Source organism: Eutrigla gurnardus (genome assembly GCF_963514095.1).
Source record: "Eutrigla gurnardus genome assembly, chromosome: 20".
NCBI classification, from domain to species: domain Eukaryota; kingdom Metazoa; phylum Chordata; class Actinopteri; order Perciformes; family Triglidae; genus Eutrigla; species Eutrigla gurnardus.
Window position 1 is genome coordinate 17,862,541 of NC_139931.1, and position 22,710 is coordinate 17,885,250.

The window sequence follows — 22,710 nt, forward strand, 5'->3', positions numbered from 1 at the left end:
TCCGTTGCGTCGACATCCGTCGCTGCCGGAGTGGAAATACAACTCCGGCAGCGATGGATGTCGACGCAATGGATTGCCGAACGCAAGTTGTTCAAGTTGGATCAATTGGATAGACGTCCTGCGAAGTGGGCGGGACTTTGGCGACGGCAATTGCAGCGCATTGTGCTGCAACCAGACTTGCACTTGCAGCACACAAGCTCAAATAGAGATTGAGGAGCAGGGTCCTGGGGCCTCATTTATAAAGCTTGCGTACGCACACAACAGGGCTGGAAAGGTGCGTACACCACTTTCCACGCAAAGGTTGTGATCTATAAAAAACAAACTTGACGGGAAAGTGTGCGTACCCGTAAGCAAACTCTGAGGCATGCGTACCGGTACGCACATTCTGGAGACTGGAGGGGAATCTGGAGACTGGAGGGGAATCAGCGATACAGATGTCAGATTGTAGGAAGTAAACGTGAGAAGAACTATTATAGTTTTGATGACTTGGTTGGTGTCCAACTCTGGCTGCGACGGATGTCGACGCAACGGATCGCCGAACGCAAGTTGTTCAAGTTGGATCAATTGGATAGACGTCCTGCGAAGTGGGCGGGACTTTAGTTTCGCTCTGCCGTTTCCAACATGGCGGCCGGGCCACAAACAATCTCATTTTACAGTCAAACAACACACTAAAGCATGTTTCTGAAAACATTTGAGGCGGGAAATGTGTAGTGCAGTAACAGAATCTGGATTCATATTTGATCAACACTGCCTAGTTTGATAGTTTCAACGAAGTTTCTGGAGCCGGCCGCATTGCGTTGGACGGACTTCATTTGCATTAAGTTCAATCTATCGAACTTTATGCAAATTCATATACGGCGACGGGGCCGTCAACTCGACGTGCTGTATCCATCTGCACCGCGCGGCCGGAGCTCCTGCTCTACATAGACAATGAATGGGATCCGTTGACTTGCCGGAGTTGGTGTGTCTGTACCATCACCCGGCGCCGACAGACCCCCAAAGGCATGTCGCGTCCCGTCAATCCCAGTCCTGGAAGTCTCTGTCAGCCCGGCCATCGCAACCGCCACACCAGCTCCTCCAATCCGGGTAGGCAGCATACTCCCAACAGCGGGAAACAAGCGGGGGCGATGAGGAAGGTTGGTTTGTTGAACATGATCAAATGGTAACTTTTCTCCAGTGCGTACCTGTGAGATAGCTGTATTATGTGTCGCGTCCGCCAGGACGCTGGCCTCAATCTCCGGTCCAGCGTGGAGCGGGCCGGGGCACGGATGAATGTCCCCAGACAATAGCAGACAGATTGTGATGATCAGCGCATCACTGTGTCGAAGAATAGCTCGTGGCTTTGTATGTTTTTTCATTCGATTGTACAGAGATGGATAAATGAATGTCAAAGCTAGAGCGTGTTTCCCATATCCAAATTTTCCCTCGGCCTGATTTGTTTGTTGACTTAAAAGATCAGCATTGTTTGCATATGTTTTTCCATAAAAGTTTGGGAATAAGTTAGTGTTAAAAGGTCTTAAAAAGTAAAACCGTATATCAAGAGGGCTGTGACTACACCTGCTCTACCTGCGGCCATCTTGTCTCACCAACAGCAACACGCACACAAACACCAACACGGTCCAGCTCTCTTTAATCTGTAATCATTCTGACATTAATCCAAATATCTACTGCCAACTTGCACGGTCTTGCCTTTTCTTGTATTTCCACGTCATCCTCAAGAGGCAATAGTTAATCCAGGATGCCCTCAATTCAGTGAACGAAGAAGAATAGGTCCATTAACCATCCGTCCAAAGATTTCAACCCCAAACCTACAGTTCGGAAATGTGAAGCCAAGCTGAAGTGCCTTAAACCTGCATTCTCTCTCCTGGCCATCAGGGGGCGACTCCTCTGGTTACAAAAACAAGTCTTGTTGTATAGAGGTCTATGAGAAAATGCTTCATCAATACAGCATGATGCTCATTTAGTAAAAAGTAATTTAGAGTCAAATAGACCATAAAGGAGGGGATGCTTTCGGGCTTTTTGACAGTGCATGTTCAGTTCATTAAAAGTTATTAGAGTGACGAAGTCCCGCCTTTCTATTTCCAGTACGTGGGACCACAATATGAATTTCTGATGCATCTATTCCTATGGCGAGATCGAAATTACTTTCTGGTTCTGTAAAGGTAATCTTATCACGAAGAAGTTAGATAATGGTAGGTTTCGTGTGAGGCCGCTTTGCACTACAGCTCTTCGCTGCTCTCAACGTGAATGATAAACGTCAGTTTGAGCCAGTGATTCCTTGTCTTCTCATTGGACGGGAACTGAAAGAATGAACAGCCGTACCTTTTGGAACATTCAGGAACAAAACACACTGGCATCTTCATTTGATCGGCACTGAATCCCTGTGAGAAAGGGTGATGATGACATGACGTCACATATGCAACGTATAGTCTTTGTTTTCTCTACAGCCTTAAACTGAGCAATTGCACAAAAGGCCAGTCAATCTAGCCCAAAAAGACAAAATATTTGCAACAGAAACGGTTCATAGTTTTTATTGGTCCAAACACCCCCCTGAATCATATACTAAAAGTCTGAAGCCGTAGATGGAGTGGAACATATTTATATTTTCTAGGTTAAAGGGCAAAGTTGTGCCCAACACTCTAAAGGCGGGCTCACACCGGACCGAAAATCGGCGTCTTTGAGAGAGTCGGCGTCCGTGACATGAGTCTACTTGGGTCGCTTGAATCGGCCCACGTCGGCGTTCATTTCAGCCGATTCAAATGTGTAATCCGCCATTCGAGTCGGTCATTCTTTTACCATTCTGATTGGTGGAGGCTAGCAGCTTGACTAGCGAATCAGTGAAGCCCGGAAGTGACGATGGTAAACATACCAGATAACCAGTGGAATCGAAGAAGGTGGTCTAGAGAGGACCGCCTACTTCCGGTTTTCGTGTTTTTTGGCCCACAATACAGATTAGCGCCGCCTGTTGTTTTGGAGACATTACATCTCGCGCAAGCGCGGAACGTATGGCGTCGAATTTACCGACGCGAGTCGGGCAGTTCTTCCGGTGTGTACACACCTTGGGCCCTAGTTTCGTGGCGCAGCGCAGGGCGGCGCAGGGTGGCGGAGACGGCGCAATGCAAGTTTCGACCCGCGCAGCCTTGCGCACCGTCAGTTTGGCAGTTTGGTGGATCGCCTGCGCCAAGATGGGTGTGGCGGCGCAGCAGGGGGAGGCGTCACAGATTCAGCTTGGCGTAGCGGAAGTTTCGTGGCAAAAAGCCTCGCCGAGACTGCGCTGAAAGCTCGCCAGCTCCAACCTGGTCTACTTTCGGCGCAAGGCGTAAATAAAGTCCATTCATTCAATGCGAATCACAGCTGGCGGAGTGGAAGTTTGGCTGACGGCGCGCAGTGCGCACACGTCACCGAGACCTCACAGGCAGGTTTCCACAGTTCCAGGCACATTTAAATGCAATAAATAATCACAACAAACACTATTTAATGCAACTGATTGAATCAACACGTGAATTAATATCTATATAGATTGTCCCGTCACATCTGATGTCAGATCAAAGGCGGATGGCACGCGTAACGGAAACTCAGCCTCTCGGACCAAAACATCTCCCTCTCTCTCACCTGTTTTTTATAATATGGGCATTGTTATTATTATGATACGTGCGCACAGCGCGTGATGAGCGTGGTGGGAGCAGCGGCGCTGCTTCTGTCATCGGGTTGTCAAGTGACGGAACTTGCACTGAACCTCCCCTAACGCATTAAAGGTGAGGAGAGGAGCTCATTTGATTGGTGAAGATCTGAATCGGCTGTATTAATCCCAGTCCACGCCTCGTCTCCCACTCACGCCTTCTTCTCCTCCCTCTTTCCCACTTGCGCCGGTGGGCGAGACGGGAGGTGTGCCTGCGCGAGCCTGCGCGGTGCACGAAACTTGCAAAGTCCAGGCGGACACACCCCGTCGGCGCGGCGCAGGTGCGCTGAAAGCTGACTGCGCCTGGTCTACGAAACTAGGGCCCCTTAAGTCAATTGAGTAGAATTATGGGAACATTTTAAATTAACAGCTATCACGATGAAACTTCTCCAGTTGATTAGTGACATCATACCAAAGAAAAAATGTAATACAAAATTTTGAGATTTTATGTTTATACATGCAAATTAGGAATTTATTCATAAAATATACCATAATCTGCATATAACAAAACACAATCTGAAAATTGGATGAAGCCATATAAATGGTCAGCCATTTACAGCAATGACTGACATTCACCCTTTCACACACACACATTCACACTGCGGAGTCAATCTCACAGGTCGATAGCCAGCAATTAGGGTGAGGTGTCTTGCTCAGGGACACCAGGCACTCAGCTAGGAGGAGCCGGGGATCGAACCAGCAATCTTGCGGTCGCCAGCCATCTGCTCTGCCTCCTGAGCTAATGCCCCCCCCCCCCAACCTTATACATTAAAAATGTATTGTCTCATTCTGAACACAGTGTACGGAAACCTAATTTTGAGAAAACACCCTTTAAAGACTGAAAACAAAAACATTTTTCAGCAGAAACCAATATTAACAGACAAGTCATTGATATTGAAATATGTAAATAGACAATACAGAACTCAAGAGACAGATGTAGAAGAGAAAGCCCAATAGGCACTTTAATGTACATAAATGAATTATCATTAAATCTTGGAAAAACGAAATACATGCTATATGGTAAAAGAGGCTGCAACAACAGTCCCAACATTCAAGTAAACTGAGTTAATATTGAGAGGGTCCGTGAGAATAAGGTTCTGGGAGTGATTATCGATGACATGTTAAGTTGGAAGCCACACATAACACAATTAAAAAGGAAGTTGGCCAGGAGTGTGTCCATACTTTGGAAAGTACAAAAAATACTAAACCAAAAAGCACTTCATCTGTTATATTGCGCACTTGTCTCTCCGCACCTGCAATACTGTGCAGAGGTGTGGGGACACACATATAAGGCTCCACACAGCCCTTGTTAATTCTCCAAAAAAGAGCCTTGAGAATCTTACACTACGCCAACTACAGGGCACACACCAATCACTTATTAATCAAATCGAGAATACTCAAACTATATGATTTCATAAACTATCGCACAGCACAAATGATGTACCAAGCATCAAACAGAACTCTCCCCCAGAACCTGCAAAAATTCTTCATACACAGAGAGAGACACAATCTTAGAGGGGACTTGATTTTCAGGCAAAGGAAGGTACGAACTACGTTAAAATCCTTTTCCTTATCGGTCACAGGTGTTAGACAATGGAATGTTTTAGAAGAAGAAGTAAAAAAAACAGCAACACTAAGTGGCTTTAAGAAGAAGTATGTATATTCAACCGTTGACCGGTATAGATTATTGCATGAGAGTTGATAAGGGTCTGAGGCACGAATCAGCAGACATGGTGTTGTGACGGGATGGGAGCATAACAAATGAACATTCTGTACCCAAACAATAAGCTGGACCTGAGAAGCTTGTATGATATGATGTCAGTTGTAGTGGCCACTAACCGGGAGGAAATAGTGACCAATCGGTCAGACACGTAATCTGTATGCACTGGACTTCAGCTCTCTGTACCACCTACTGCTGTAACATGTTATGTCAAATGTCACAAGTAAAAGAAAATCTTATGTCAAGCGAAAAATGCAAAAGACAAGTTTATTTTCTTTTTCTTTTCCCCCCCTGTGGGTAATGGGGGCGGGACTAGATAAGCCTCGGCTTCTCCCGCTTTCCCTTTCGGCCATGTGTCACAGGGCAGGGCAGTAAGATTGGTTATTTTAATTGCATTTTTTACTTGAGTTCATATTGCATGCTTTTACTTGTGTTGTGCTTTTAATTATTTATTGTGTTTAAGTTTTAGTGCATGTGTATGATTTTACTACTGCCTGCCTGTGAACCCACTACTTAGCGTTGAGTAGCTGCACCTGGAAGAGGGGTAAAACAGTCTGTTGCTCGTCCAGCGAGTTTGGGGGAAAGACTGCGGCCTAGGACAAAGGGAAACGCTGCAGACGTAATTGTGATGTATTGGTCATAATAGCCTGCAGTTATTCCACCACACCAGTAGGTGACGCTATACTCATTGAATGGTTTTGTGCACACTTCAGCGAATAAACAAACCAGTGTGAAACTACACCTGAATGTGGTCGGTCGTCTCTTCCAGTGGTCCAGCATATTGATGCTACAGCAAGCTAGATATTCTCACAGTCAGTACAGAGAGGATATTACAAATTGGCGACGAGATAAGTAACCCACCTATGTCGTCAGATGAGGACGAGGTCGCGGAAGTGGAATCCGTTGGAGAAGTTGACGGCGGGAGAGAGACCACGAGAATGGCGGCGCTCATCGGTCATATTGATGTCTTTGACGAGTCCGCGGAACAATGGTCGACGTACGTCGAGAGGTTTGAACATTTTGCCGAAGCAAATGATGTCCCGGCGGCAAAGACAGTTGCCGTATTTTTGAGTGTAATGGGGGCTACAACATATGGACTGCTACGCAGTTTACTCGCTCCAGATAAACCAGGAAGTAAACAGTACGGGGAGCTCGTGAAGATTTTGAGTGATCACTTCTCTCCAAAGCCCATTATTATTGCGGAGAGATTCCGTTTCCACAAACGAAATCAGGAGGAGGGAGAGAGTGTTGCACAGTACGTCGCCGTTTTTAAGAAGCTGTCGGAACACTGTGATTTTGGCACTCATTTGCAGGACGCTTTGCGCGATAGATTTGTGTGTGGCCTGAACAATGAAAGTATCCAGAGAAAACTATTAACAGATGAAGCATTAACTTTTCAGCGTGCTGTGGACATTTCAATGTCAATGGAAGCCGTAGCTAGAGAATCTCAGCACTTAAAAACGTCTCTGAGAGTGCATGCTGTGTCCTTCTCTCCACCACAAGGGGGAGAAAAATGCTTCCGTTGTGGCAAGACTAATCATAATGAAAAAGACTGTTATTACAGAGAGCAGCAGTGCCACAGCTGCAAAAAGAGAGGCCATATTGCCCGTTTGTGCAGAAATAAAAAGAGTGACCAAAAGTACACCAAAGAAAAATATGAAACAAAAATGAAACCAAGGAAACAGTTTGAAAGAGGAAAAAGAGGCAAAATTCACAAAGTTGGAGCTAATGCTAATGACAGTGAAAAGGAGTCTACATCAGATTCAGACTCTGATTTGACATTGCATATGGTGTCAGCAGTGGTCAATGACACAGAGCCAGTTATGGCAGTCAAAAAGGAAAATGCAGGGTCGTCTTTGATGATGATTAGACCCAAGATTGAAGGTCATCTTACTGAGATGGAGCTAGACACCGGTGCAGCTGTATCCTTGATCCCAATGGAGATGTACAAAGCCAAATTTGCCCATGTTCGTCTACGAAAGACTAATGTAGTATTGAAAACCTACACAGGAGAAATGCTGTTACCAGAGGGCATGGTGAAAGTATGGGTGAAGATGAATAAACAGAAAGTCAGACTGCCCCTATACGTTGTTAAAGGGAAATCACCCCCACTTTTTGGCCGTGAATGGCTAAGGAGCATAAAGCTTGACTGGCGTGAAATAAAGACAATGAGAACAGGACACAAGGCCCGTGAGACACTTGAAGATGTTCTGTGTGGTCATGCTCAAGTTTTCAGTGAAACTCTAGGAACGCTGAAGGGGTTTGAAACCTCCCTGACAGTGAAACCAGGCCAACAACCAAAGTTTTGTAAGGCACGCGTCGTCCCATACGCATTGAAACCTAAAGTGGAAGCTGAAATTGATCGATTACTCCAACAAGGAGTGATTTCTCCAGTTCAGTTCAGTGAGTGGGCAACTCCAATTGTCCCTGTCATCAAGAAGAATGGTGGTGTCAGAATCTGCGGGGATTTCAAAGTTACCGTTAATCCAGTTTTATGCATTGAGCATTATCCAATACCCCGTATTGAGGATCTGTTCGCGTCTCTGTCCGGAGGCCATCGTTTCAGCAAACTGGATCTTTCACAAGCTTATCTCCAGGTGCCTGTCTGTGAAGATTCTCGGAAATTTCTCACCATCACAACACACAAAGGCATGTTTTGTTACAATCGCTTACCTTTTGGTATAACCTCTGCACCCTCAATTTTCCAGAAGATCATGGACCAAGTGTTGCAGGGGCTCCCCAACGTCCACTGTTTCCTCGATGATATCCTTGTAACAGGCAAAGATGACGCTCATCATCTGGAAAACTTGAAGGCTGTACTCAACCGTTTGGAAAAATTCGGGTTGAGAGTTCAAAAGGAGAAGTGTGAGTTTTTCCGGAGTTCACTGGAGTATCTTGGACACGTAATAGACGCAAAAGGACTTCACAAGTCACCTGACAAAATCCGTGCCATACTAGACGCTCCTGAGCCAATCAACACAAGTCAGCTGCGCTCTTTCTTAGGACTCATCAACTATTATGCACGTTTTGTCTCAAACCTATCGACTTTACTCCACCCACTGAATGCGTTGCTGCATAAAGAGGTGAAGTGGGAGTGGTCAAAAGAGTGTAATGATGCATTCTGTAAAGCAAAAGAACAGCTCGCAAGCAAAAGTGTTCTAACACATTATGATCCAGCACTTCCAGTTATACTTGCCTGCGATGCTTCGCCCTACGGGGTGGGAGCTGTCATTTCCCACAAACTGCCCAGCGGCGAAGAGAAACCCATCGCCTTCGCTTCAAGAACATTGAGCAAAGCAGAGCAAAACTATGCTCAAATTGAGCGAGAAGCGCTAGGAATCATTTTTGGAGTTAGGCGTTTTCACTCCTATCTTTACGGTCGCCACTTTACTTTGTTGACAGATCACCGCCCGCTAACAACCATACTGAGCCCTAGTAAGGCGATCCCTTCAATGGCTGCAGCAAGACTACAGCGATGGGCACTCTTACTAGCAGCGCACCATTACACCATCAAGTATCGGCGTGCTGCTGACCATGGTAACGCTGACGGATTGTCCCGGCTGCCACTTCCCGTGCAGCACAAGGACAAACAGGGGACAATCGACGCGTTCCTTATTAACCACCTGGAATGTCTGCCCATGCGCTGTGCTGACGTGAGACGAGAAACCAGATCAGACATTACACTATCTCAGGTCATGGAGATGGTATCCACCGGCCGTTTTCCCACCATCAAAGAGTCGGACAGTAATCTCTCGCCATATCTGGTACGGAGGAATGAATTGACTTTGCTCCAAGGCTGTGTGATGTGGGGAAATAGGGTGATCGTCCCACCCAAACTGCGTCAACAGGTACTGGAAGAACTGCACACAGGACATCTCGGAGTGGTCAAGATGAAGGCCATGGCACGAAGTTACGTGTGGTGGCCGGGTCTTGATGCTCAGATCGAAGAGAAATGCAAAACATGTGTGTCCTGTCAACGCATCCAGAAAACACCTAGTCTTACACCCCTGCACCCATGGCCCTGGCCCGCAGCCCCATGGCAGCGTATCCACATTGATTTCGCCGGCCCGTTTGAGGGACGCATGTTCTTTGTTGTGGTTGATGCCCACTCTAAGTGGCCTGAAGTTGTTCTAATGGACTCAACCACGTCAGAGAAGACAATTCAGGTGCTTAGAGGTCTGTTCAGCCATTATGGAGTTCCAGAAGTACTGGTTAGTGATAATGGACCGCAGTTCACGTCCGAGGTGTTTGCCAGCTTTTTGACATCTAACGGCGTGAAACACGTACGCTCAGCTCCATTCCACCCGGCAACTAACGGTCTTGCTGAACGTTTTGTACAGACCTTTAAACATTCTCTGAAATCATCAAAGGGAACCTCAACTGTTCAAAAGCGACTGGATGCCTTCCTGCTTCAGTACAGAAACACGCCTCATACAACTACTCAGGAGACACCATCAATGCTGTTCCTGCACCGCAAGCTTCGCACTCGCCTTGATCTGCTGAAACCGAGTGTGGCAGCGGTGGTGGATCAGGCACAAGATGCTCAGTGTACCTACAGGGCAGCGCGCTCTAAGGCCAGGTCATTCAGCATCGGCGACCCAGTCCTTGTCCGGGATTACCGGAAGGGAGAGGAAAAGTGGTCGGCTGGAACCGTTACATCACAGGCTGGTCCAGTATCCTACCAGGTCAGTGTGGGATCAACACACAAGTGGAATCGTCATGCTGATCAGATGATGGCATGTCACCCTAACATCGTCCAGGCTGCAGCTGATGTGCAGCCGATGCCCAGCATGGACAGTCCACCTGCTCCGCCTGACATTGGTGGAAAGCCAGAGACACCCAGCCCTGTCAGTGAGTGTGTCACTACATCCACAGGTCAGTCAGACATCACTTACACTGACACTCCAGCGACACACCAACAGACTTTGAGCCGGTACCCAAGGCGGGACCGCAAACCACCAGATAGACTGACTCTTTAAACTGGTGAATGTTTTGAATGTGTTCAGTTAGAGAGTGTTGTCTGAAGAAAAGGGCAGAATAATCCCTTGACACACTCTAGGCGATGGGGCAGTCTACCCCCTAGCCTAAGTTAGTCTGTTGTTTCTTTGAGACATTAAAAATAATAATAATAATTAAAAGAAAAAAAAAAAAGAAAAAGTTGTTCATCTGATGTAAGTGTTTAGTTTGGTGCTACTGTACCTATTATCAGGCTAGTGTTGTTATGAATAGCGGTAATTGAATAAGAGGGGAGGAGTTGTGATGTATTGGTCATAATAGCCTGCAGTTATTCCACCACACCAGTAGGTGACGCTATACTCATTGAATGGTTTTGTGCACACTTCAGCGAATAAACAAACCAGTGTGAAACTACACCTGAATGTGGTCGGTCGTCTCTTCCAGTGGTCCAGCATATTGATGCTACAGCAAGCTAGATATTCTCACAGTCAGTACAGAGAGGATATTACAGTAATCTTCACCTCCTGGCGTAACGCGAGTTACTTTGGAGAGAGAAAGTTTTTCTGGTGGCCGCGGGATTTATAGCTCACGGCTGGTCCGGGGGACCCCCTGGAGTCCCATGCAGTTGCCAGCCAATAGGGCACCAGTTGTGTGACGTCAGATCTCGCGACCAGGTGGATGTGACACTAAAATGGTGGTTGTAGTTTTTTATCTCCTTTGTCCCATTGTCTGGCCGCATTGTGTAGGCTTTGTAGGCCGCATTGTGTAGTCCTAACGGTTAGGTCCCAACAGTCCCCCTTTTGGTCTGAAGGTTGAGGTGTGGGACGCAACCTTCGGAGCAACATAAGGGCCGAACCGTCCATGTATTCCTTGAAACACGTGGGAGTCCAAACAGTCTGTATATTCCATGGAAAAGAGGTTAAACAGTTCATTCAGGTTAAAGTCCATAACTTTGATGGAGGCGTTGTCTGGGCAGAGATTGAGGCAAAGTCTGGACAGAGATTGAGGCAAAGTCTGGACAGAGATTGAGGCAAAGTCTGGGCAGAGACTTCTAACTATCTAACCTATATTAAACATCACTAAGGCACAATTTATACAAACATCAGCATTATCATTTCATTTGGGAAATTTCAAACAGGACCCATTCCTATTATGAAAAACAGAACGAAGACGGAAGGAAAGCGAGGAAAAGGAAAAGGGGTTAGTGGTCGCTAGGCTTACTCCGGGTGGAGGTTGGAGTTAGCCTGTGGGATGTGTGTGGTATCTCTCCAGAACCTAACATTTAGTATGGCTTTAGCCTATGCGTATCCTGTTTCCCTATGATAGATAGATTGAGGATGAATCTTATGCCCAGGTTCCTGGGGTCTACTGAGATCGGGATTGCATTGCCAAGACCATAAGCCAAACGCACTTATGAAGGTTGCACCACAGTTGTAATAGCGGATTGGAGGATTTTCGTGACCAGGCATCTAAGGCATGTAAGGTGTTATTGAGCAGGCTGGAGTGTAAGTTGACAGTGGCTACGATTCCCTGAGGGGGTGTTGCCTAAGTTCTGCAGTTGTTGTCACTGTGAGAAGGGTTTGATGTTTAGGTGTTAGTGCATGCGGTTACACCCTACTGTGGCTATGGTGAATCTTCTCCTGGATGAGAGGGAGACTGCCTCCCCCTTTCGGGTGCGGCAACTGCGATCTCTAAGAGGTGTGACAGGTTTGTAGGGCTTGATCTGATTCGCATGAACCCACTTGTGTGTGGCTGGGTGCCTTGGTTGTGAGACCCTGATGCGGTAAGCCACTGGTGATAGATTACCGACGATCTCGAAGGTTCGACTCCTCATGAGGATGTCGTCCACATAGATGAGGTTACCGCGTGCAGCCGCGTCACTCATCGCCTTGTGGAGGAAAATGTTGAACTCGGCTGGGGAGTTCGAATACCCAAAAGGACAGCGGTTCCAAGTATACTGGCGGTTCCCAAAGGAGAAGGCAAGCTTATATTGGTCGGTTGGATCAAATTTCATTGTCCAGAAACCATTAGCGATGTCTACCGTTGAGAAGAAGCGGGACTTGACTTTAGCTAGCTCCTGATCCAGGTGAATCATGGGCCAGCGGGAGAGAGGAACCTGTTTGTTCAGTGGCCGGTAGTCGATGGTGAGGCGCCATTTCCCAGTGGGTTTCAAGACCGGCCAGATTGGAGGATTATATGTTGAGTTGCATTCCCGGATGATTTGCTTCTCCAGCAATTTATCCAGGATGTCTCGGATAGACTCGTATGCGGCTAACAGGATCCTGTACTGGCGTACGAAGGTCGGTGGCGCATTCGGATCAGTGGGGATGCGGACCGTGTGAAGTTGGGTCTCCCCACAGTCCTGCGAGTCTCGGGAGAAGATCGGCTGGAAGTCGTGGAACAACTTCCGTAGCGCGTCTCTCTGGTCCTCGGTAGTGAGGGCATCTGCTTTGGCAAGCTGTTGGGTTATCTCAGACTCAAAGCCCGAATAGGGTTCCTCAGGTGATTGGTGTGTCTCACCTGAGGTTGCTTCTGTTGACCGAGTCGTTGATGCGTAGATGACCAGATCACCCCCTTTTCCCAGTGCTGTGCCACAAATGGCTTCCCCGTGAAGGGTTTCATGACGGGCCATGGTGATCATTGCGGTTGGGAATGTGAAAAGGACATTGTCTAAGTTTTTACTCCTGGCTAGGGAGGGAGGTAACTCTCCTATGACTGGTATGGTCAGTTCAAAGTCATGGAAAGAGTTGTCGACCAGCATCCCTATTGGTTTCCGTGCTCCCACCTGGATTGGGGCATACGTCAAGTTTTGGACCAGGATGTAGGTTGAAAGATTGTTCAACTCAAGCAGGGGCATGCCACAGACTGTAAGGTTAAGTTCCCAGAAATGGGGTAAGGGCTGGAAGAATGCTTGGGAGCCAGGCATCTTCTGTCCCTTAAGGATGGCGAGCCGGATGGGGACACCTGCGGTCCTGGCAGGGACCATCATGTCAACTTCGCTGGCAACCTGACATGCCTCTGGGATGGTTTGGCCTGATGTCAGGTGTTCCAAGTTCAATGGGCAGGGGCTCGCTCTTAGCATTAGCCTGGGACCACAGAATCTGATTGACCGTGTCCAGTTTGGTGCCAAGTCTGACCAGAATATCAGCACCTAAAAGGAATGGTGGATGTAGTTTGGGCACTACGCTTATGAAATGGTCAACCTGTTTCTTCCCAATACGGATCGAGAGGGCGCACACTCCCACCGCCTTAAGGAGGGTCTGCGGTGATTCTGCAGAAAGGAGGTGGTGGTTGAGAGGCGCGAAAACTGGGAGAGGTTGATGCTGGCACAGATGGTGGTACAGATCTTGACTGACGGCTGTCTTCTCTGACCAAAGCCCCAGGATTGCTTCTGGGACATGGGTGTCATTGAGATGCACACCGCCAACCAGATGAGGGCTGTACAGTGCTGGGTTTCGGTTCTCCAGCGGACACAGGAAGGATCCGTGGTGTCGGAAAGCGCTCAAGTCGCCGGCTTGGAGTGGTGGGCTCGCAAGCGGTGCGGTTCGAGCAGAGCCAGGATTAGGCTCTGAAAAAGGCATCCGCATTGGTAGAGGTTCTCTGGACTCTTGGATGACGGCGACTCGTTCGTCGGAGGCCATCAGGCCACCTGAGGGGTGGAGCGGTTTTGGCGGCTCGACCTGAGCCCAGATGCGCCCCTGATGGCAGTCGATAAGCGGTGCCTGCCGGTCCAGGAGATCCTGACCAATGAGAAGTGGTTCGGTGTCAATGGCACAAATGTGGATGGGGTGCACAAGAGTGACTCCCTGAAACGTGAGGTCCACCCACGCACGTTCTGTGATGGGTGACCTGTCCTGCGTGTAGCTGGTGATGCTAACGTGGCAGAGCTCAATTTGAAGTGGTTTACCTAGGGAGAGCATGGTTCGGGTCACCTCCGACTATACAAGTCTCTCCCTGCGCATGGGACGGTGTGCGTCCGTGGGGGGCGCGGTTTCAAGATCCGACAGGTCAGGCATATCCGTGTCTGGGGGTGTACCTACCTGGGCAGCCTGAGTTTCCTCACGCTGGAGTTCTCTCTCCTCCTCCCTGCACGGCCTGCGGAGGGCTTCCTCCCTCTCCACCTTCAGTTCGGCCACTTCCTGTCGCAGGGAGGTGGTCGCATGACCCAGTCGATTGATTAACTCCTCATCCTCAGCTTTCTGCTGTTGTGCTCTGCGCTGAGACAGGAGGAAGATTCGACCCACCACGTCAGCGATTGTGCGTTGTGGTTTCCCTGCCGGGTGATTAACATAATCAACAAGCTCCTGCAGTTGATCATTGCATGCCACTACATCGTAGTGCTCAAGGTTTTCCTTGTCCTCAAGGGACAGGTGGAGGAGACCAGCGACCGCATCCTGCAGGTCTGCGTCGACTGATACCTGGGGAGCCTCAGCTCCTTGTTCTTTCGGGCCGTAGTTGCTCATTTTACCTCTAGTAAAAGGCAGAACCCGGTGGCTTCACTTGTTTGGTTTTAACAAACATGTTGTTATGCTGATGTGGGTGCACAGGTGAGCGGCGTCGACCTGTGACTTACAATGGAAATGTTAATACACTTCTACAGTCTGTGGACTGGTAGTGAGGTGTCTCTAGCACCTCTGGTGAGTGATAACAGTGTTATAACGCGTCTTAGTATCCCTAACCCTGTGTTTGTTAGTATTGTTGTTAAACAATAAATGGCTAATCACAACATGCATATGCAACCCTCAACTGTACTTGCTTGGCAAATAGTAATGGGGAACAAACAAATCGATCCTTGAAAATCGATTTCTAAACAATCATATTAATAATAATAATATTTATTACTATACCTCTCAGGTTATTGTGCATAAATCTCTGGATAAAGCTGGTTTAAGAAGGCCTCACACGGGGCGGCAATTATGTTGGGGTTGTAGCAGGAGCAGATTTGGTTATCAACAGTTAACTATCAATATCAATATGATAATCGGTATTAATAATTATATTTAATATATTATCATGATATAATCATGAATAAACGGGGCACCACCCTGGGATCAGGGAAAAGATAACCTAAAACTGTATTCAGTCTCAATATAAAGGTTTTATACTCACATGCCAATCATCATGATCATTGGCATGGAAGCATAAAAACAATCTAACAATTAAGAAGGGCGTGAAATTCAAGCACTAGCCTTCACAACCTGCTGTTATCAAGCACAAGAGACCGCTAGTTATAATATAATAAAGATTATTAAATATAAAGATTTATTAAACCCAGTAATAATGATCACAATCAATAACACTGCAATTAACAAAGCCTTATTACCTAACTACCTAACACACAAAGCTAAGCTTAAACAAAGGGAGAGACACACGTGGAGTGTGTGTGTGTGCGTATGTGTGTGCGTGCGTGTGCATGTGCGTGTGCGTGCGTGTGTGTGCGTGTCGAGAGAGAGAGAGAGAGAGAGGGAGAGATGGCTATGTGCGGCCACCAGATGGAGCTATTCCTCGCAGCGTTCAGGGGCGGAGCCACTGATGTCCGATGGGGTAGCGAGAGAGAGAGAGAGGTGGAGCTATTCCTCGCAGCGTTCAGGGGCGGAGCCACTGACGTCCGATGGAGTAGCGAGAGAGAGAGAGAGAGAGAGAGAGAGATAGCCGTATGTAGCCACCAGATGTAGCTATGTCCCTAGCGTCCGCCGGGAACAGCTGGCTTAGGACTCGTGTGTGCGGCGTGTGTGTGTGTTAGCGGGACACAAACAAAGAGAGAGAGAATGCGCGAGCGATATTCTGAGGCACAGAAAACGTGCCGCTATCACCCGGGCGCGCGTGAATGAACTGGCGTTTATTCCGCAAGACCGGTCTTTTAACTGATAGTAGAGGCTTTCTGAGCTTGCGAATATGGCGGAGGTTAGTCGGAAACACTGTTACAGAAATCACACTATCGAATCTCTGCTTCTGCCCAGACAAATAGCCTCTTACTTTTGTCGATGTGAGATGCGTCGATGTGAGGGTTTCGTCCCGTGCGGTGATGGCGTTCCTTGACGCCGGCAATGGACGGTAGTTCGTGGAAAACCGTTAGTTATTCTTCCTTCTGCAGGGAAATGATGAACAATCGCGGGGCTCGGCGATTTAGTCAGCTGATTTCAGACAAAGACGGGTCGAGTTATCCGTTCTGCTGGCAGCTGGGACGAAGAAAGTTTTTCTTCTTACCGCGGGGAACGGGAGAGTCGCGCTGTCGCAGTGGTCTCCTCGGGATCCAAAATGATAAACAAAAGAAAAATAAAACGAGTAGAGAAAAAGAGGGGGAAAACAGTCTGTTGCTCGTCCAGCGAGTTTGGGGGAAAGACTGCGGCCTAGGACAAAGGGAAACGCTGCAAACGTAATCTTCACCTCCTGGCGTAACGCGAGTTACTTTGGAGAGAGAAAGTTTTTCTGGTGGCCGCGGGATTTATAGCTCACGGCTGGTCCGGGGGACCCCCTGGAGTCCCATGCAGTTGCCAGCCAATAGGGCACCAGTTGTGTGACGTCAGATCTCGCGACCAGGTGGAGGTGACACTAAAATGGTGGTTGTAGTTTTTTATCTCCTTCGTCCCATTGTCTGGCCGCATTGTGTAGGCTTTGTAGGCCGCATTGTGTAGTCCTAACGGTTAGGTCCCAACAACAACACCAGCAAATTTCACATTTGCCAACTTAAAATATCACAGGAATGGTGAACCTGGTCAAAACAGCATTCAGGACCAGATATATGTAACAAGTTATCTATATATTGAATAATTGAATAAACATATACAAACATGTTTTTATTATTTATTTGTTTATTTCGGGCATGTCCGTTAAATCAGATAGTAAAATACACATGGCCGAAAGGGAAAGCGGGAGAAGCCAAGGCTTATCTATTCCCGCCCCCGTTACCCACAGGATAAAATCGTCATCATAATCTTTTAAAATATAATATAACATCATAATATAATGTTCCAATATACATGTTTGTATAAAACATGTATATTGGATGTTTTGTTGACTTCCTTTTTATTGCAGTCCTGTGGGGGTCTGCCCCTTGCCCCCGCTCCTTGCTGGGGCATGTTTAAGGTGGTTCTGAATCACACTCTCTATTTCTGCATCTGTGGCCTTTGGACTCCATCTCTTCACAGCTGCTGGAGAGTGGGCATAAGAAAAAAATTAAAATTTTTACAGAGTGCACATTCAGATGTTAAATGCACTTTATAGATGGCAAGAACAAATTATAGAGCGAAAACCTTCTGCGCATGCTCCGTCCTGTTTTTGGTGTATGTTAAGCGACACCTATAGGCCTGGCATATGAACTACAGCGTTTTTGGTGGATCCGTCTAGATGCAAATATTCTTGAAACAATGCCGAGGAAGATGGAGAAAAAATAACGTTTTCGCCCGTCTGGACGGCCCCTTAAAGTGTTATGGTTCTGTAACGATGCTAAACCAAGAGTTGCACAGACGTTCGGCTCGGTTTAGCATCGAGCACCTCACGTAGCCTGTGAGCTAACTCAGGGCTAGTTTCACACGGCAGCTAACTCGGCTGCTAGCCGCCGCTCGGTTACGGATAAAAGCAACAAAAAAACAGCTATCTGTAACAATACACGATGCAGCAACAAAATCAAAACTCTAACATGCAACTGATAAACGTATAATGTCTTACCAAATACGGTTTCATTTTGAATTACAGTACTTTTAGTAACTCACCTTTCACAGACCTCCTCGTCAACTGACACTGCAAAGTTCTTCTTGCGCATGCGTAGGAAACCGCTAGGTGCGCTAACTACGTGAGGAAAAATAGTTCCTAGATGGATGCTAGAATCACAAACATTTTAGCCCACATTGCCAATATGATACTACATTATTTTCTTAAATTCATGAACATATTTCCATTATTTCGAATAGTTTTTAACATTCGTGCGTTGATATGTCGTTGAAACAACGTCTAAATGACGTTGGTCATTTCAGCTCCGCAGGTGGACGTCAAATCAACCCTCCTGCCCGACGTTAATCAGACGTCCCGACATGATTGGATATCTGCATCTCGACACAGCAGTAGATAGAGGAAATCATTCTTGACAGTGTTTTTCAGTTAAATATGTTTTCTTTGAGATCGTATTCCCCCTAATGTCAGGTCTCTGGCAGGAAAAACATTTTTAATCAATGATTTTATCACCAAGCACAATCTTGATTGTTTGTTCTTAACTGAAACCTGGTTAGATGAAAATAACAGTGCTGCTGTTCTTATTGAATCTGCTCCTCCCAACTTCAGTTTTATGAGTGAAGCTAGAGTGCATAAGAAAGGAGGGGGAGTGGCTGTTTTGTTTAACGATTCCCTCCAATGCAAGCAGATATCTTATGGAAACTTTGCATCCTTTGAATACGTGGCTCTTCAGTTGAATTCTTCTTCCCGAGTTATGTTCCTAAATGTCTACAGGCCACCTAAATACTGTGCAACCTTTTTTGATGATTTTTCTGAACTACTGTCTATAATCTGTATTGACTTTGACTGTGTGGTTATTGTTGGTGATTTTAACATTCATGTTGACAAACTCCATGACAGGGGGACTAAAGAACTGTGTCGTGTGATTGTGGACTGATTCAGCATGTGACAGAGCCCACTCATAACAAAGGTCACACCCTGGACTTGATCATGTCCAATGGTGTTAGCATTTCTAAGGTTGTGACTGACGTTGCTCTTTCTGATCATTCCTGTGTTTTCTTTGAGAGTGCTATCTCTGTGCAGACAAATGTTCAAAGAAAAGTAATCAAAAAATGGTATATCACAGAAAACACCTGTGAAACATTTATCCAGGTGTTCTCCTCCACACCCTCCCTCCCTTGGGTCTCAGTAAATGAGCTTGTTGACAATTTCAATGTGAAAATCACAAATATTATTGATGCCATTGCGCCCACTAAGCTGAAACTGGTCCCTGGCAAAAAAAGGTCTCCATGGAGAAATGCCACGTTGGTAAGAACAGAAAAAAGAGAGTGTCGGAAAGCTGAACGTAGGTGGCGTAAAACAAATCTCCAGGTTCACTATGATATCTATATAGAAAGACTTAGAATCTACAACCTGGAACTGAAAAAAGCAAGACAATCCTTCTTCTCGGACATCATTGCCAAAAACAACAATAATGCACGGACCTTGTTTGCTACTGTCAACAGGCTAACAAACCCTCCTGTGTCAGTAGCCCCTGAACTGCTTTCCACCAGGGCCTGCAATGACTTTGCCTCCTTCTTCACAGAAAAAATCCAGAAAATTAGGCAAGCAGTCAGTGCCTCCACATCAGGTGCAGGACATGTGTTGTCCATGTTTCCACTCAAGGTCAATTCAGAAACCATGGCACAATTTCATGTGATTAACCATAAAACCTTGGAGGACATCATACAACATCTGAAATCCTCCTCCTGCTGCCTTGATATTCTGCCAACAGACCTTTTCAAAAATGCATCGAACTGCATGACCCCAGATCTTTTACAGATTGTAAACACGTCTCTTCTGTTAGGTGTCTTTTACAGATTGTAAACACGTCTCTTCTGTTAGGTGTCGTCCCGCAGGCCTTGAAAACTGCTGTTATCAAGCCTCTCTTAAAAAAGAAAAAATTTAGACACTTCCCTAATGAACAATTATAGACCAATATCAAACCTCCCATTTTTGAGTAAAATCATCGAAAAAGCAGTTTTTAAGCAGCAGAACGACTTTATGGTAATGAACAACTGTTTTGATGTCTTCCAGTCAGGATTTAGACCACACCACAGCACCGAGACAGCTCTTGTCAAGGTCTTTAATGACATCCACTTAAACACGGATAATGGTAGAATTTCAGTCTTGGTATTACTTGATCTCAGTGCTGCATTCGACACAGTCGATCACAACATACTCCTAGACCGTCTGGAAAACTGGGTGGGACTCTCTGGCACAGTATTAAAATGGTTTGAATCCTACTTGAAGGACAGAGACTACTTTGTGTCTATAGATAATTACACATCTGAGCGGGCAAAAATTACATGTGGAGTTCCCCAAGGCTCCATTCTGGGCCCTGTTCTGTTCAACATGCTTCCACTGGCTCAGATCATGAAAAACAACAAAATATGTTACCATAACTACGCAGACGATACACAAGTTTACATAACAATATCACCAGGGGACTATAGTCCAATTCCAGTACTGATTAGATGCATTGAGCAAATCAATAATTGGATGGAGCAGAATTTTCTCAAATTAAACAAAGACAAAACTGAAATCATTGTTTTTGGAGCCAAGGAAGAACGGTCAAAAGTTAGCACCCAGCTTCAAGCGGTAATGGTAAAAACCACAAACAAAGCCAGAAACTTAGGTGTAGTCATGGACTCAGATCAGTTACAAAGTCAGCCTACTATCACCTAAAGAATATACCAAGGATTAAAGGACTTATGACTCAGCAGGATTTGGATTCAGACAGCTGCAGTTAATTCAGAATGCTGCTGCTCGAGTCCTCACTAAGACCAAAAAAGTGGATCACATTACTCTGGTTCTCAGGTCTTTACACTGGCTTCCTGTCTGTCAAAGAATTGTCTTTAAAATACTACTGCTGGTTTACAAAGCACTGAATGATTTAGGACCAAAATTCATTTATGATCTTCTGCTTAGCTACGAACCATCCAGACCTCTCAGATCATCTGGGACAGGTCTGCTCTGTGTCCCCAGAGTCAGAACCAAACATGGAGAGGCAGCCTTCAGTTTTTACGCACCACATATCTGGACACACATCTTCCAGAAAGCTGCAGGTCTGCTGCAAATCTCAGCTCTTTTAAATCAAGACTGAAGACTTATCTGTTTGCCGTTGCCTTTCAGTAATCAATACTATCTGTGAACTTCTTATGCTGCACTGTATTTTCTATTCCTTGATATTCTTGTTTAATGATTTTTTTTATGTTTTATTTTTTATTTTATTATTATTAAATTTTAAACTTTATTTTATTATTGGCTGGTTTTAATGAGGGTTTTTCTATGCATTTTAATTTTGCTTTTATTTTCTTTTAATTCCTTCTATTTTTTTTTCACTTTATTGTATGACATTTTTATAATGTGAAGCACTTTGAGACTGCCTTGTGTATGAAATGTGCTATACAAATAAAGTTGCCTTGCCTTGCCTTGCCTAATGTTGTCATGTCGGAAAAAGGTTGGATTAAAGTCACGTCGTGACGCGACGTCGGTTGGACGTCTTCATCTAGACGCAGGTCGAGAAAATGTTTGCTGGGAACGGCGTTAGGTAACGCCGTTATTTTTGCAGTAACGGGGTAATCTAACTTATTACTGTTTCCGTCGTTACAACGCCGTTATCGTTACTGAACGTTAAATGCGGTGCGTTTCTATGAATTGAATTTGTCGGTTGTCGGTTAAAAAAAAAAGTCAGGATCGTGTTCTGCTTGCGCGCCGCTCGTGCCTGGTCTCGGCAGCCTGTTGTCTGTGGAGAAACTTGCAAACTTGCCGCGAGCTGGAGCCGGAGTTGGGGCTGCTGCTGGTCTGAGTGGCGCGCGAGGGCCACGCGGGCCCCGGTGTCCCGCCGGTGTTGGACGGGAATCCGGTGCAGCTGTGGAGCGCGGATGGTGAAGACGGTGGTGATGATGATGAACGGCCCGGCGGCTCGTGGAGGCACCGGGGTCTCGCCGTCATTATGTCTACTGCTGTGCGCTCTGACCCTGTTTTGTGATATATGACAGACACAGCGTCTCCCACTGTATAATTTCTCCTCAAGTTTTAATTATTCCCGCATGCGAGGTGCGGAGAATGCGATCACAATTATTATACACAAGACTACACGCTACGCGACTATAGGAGTAGACTACAAGACTACAGTTTGCCATCTAGATCTTTTTTGTGTGAAATGAACAACTTATCCCTAACACTGAACTTTTCATAAATTATACTTAATAGCCCAAATAAAAACATTTCACGCCGGTGCGTCTTTTACGCATTCCAAAGGTGCCCGTTTTATCTTGGATGGGCTTGGATTCGGACATTAATACATTTCAGGATTTTCAATAGTAGATAAGGTCATGATAATAACCATCTTGCTTTATTATTATTAGCACTACCATCTCCTCAAACTAAACAAGCAGCGTCTCGGAGCTGTCATTTTCCTAAATGAGCCGCGGGACTCGATGTTTCGCGCTGTAGGGGATTTAAAAAAGTGACGTGAGTGGAAGGGCGGCGCCGGGGCAGAGTGTGTGTGAGTGAGTCGGAGACAGAACGGGAGAGACATAAGCAGAAAGCGCGAATCGAAATCAAGGGGGGGGGGGGCATTTTAATAGCGCATTTTAATAGCGCATTTAATAGCGCATTTTAATCTGATCAGTTAACCGGT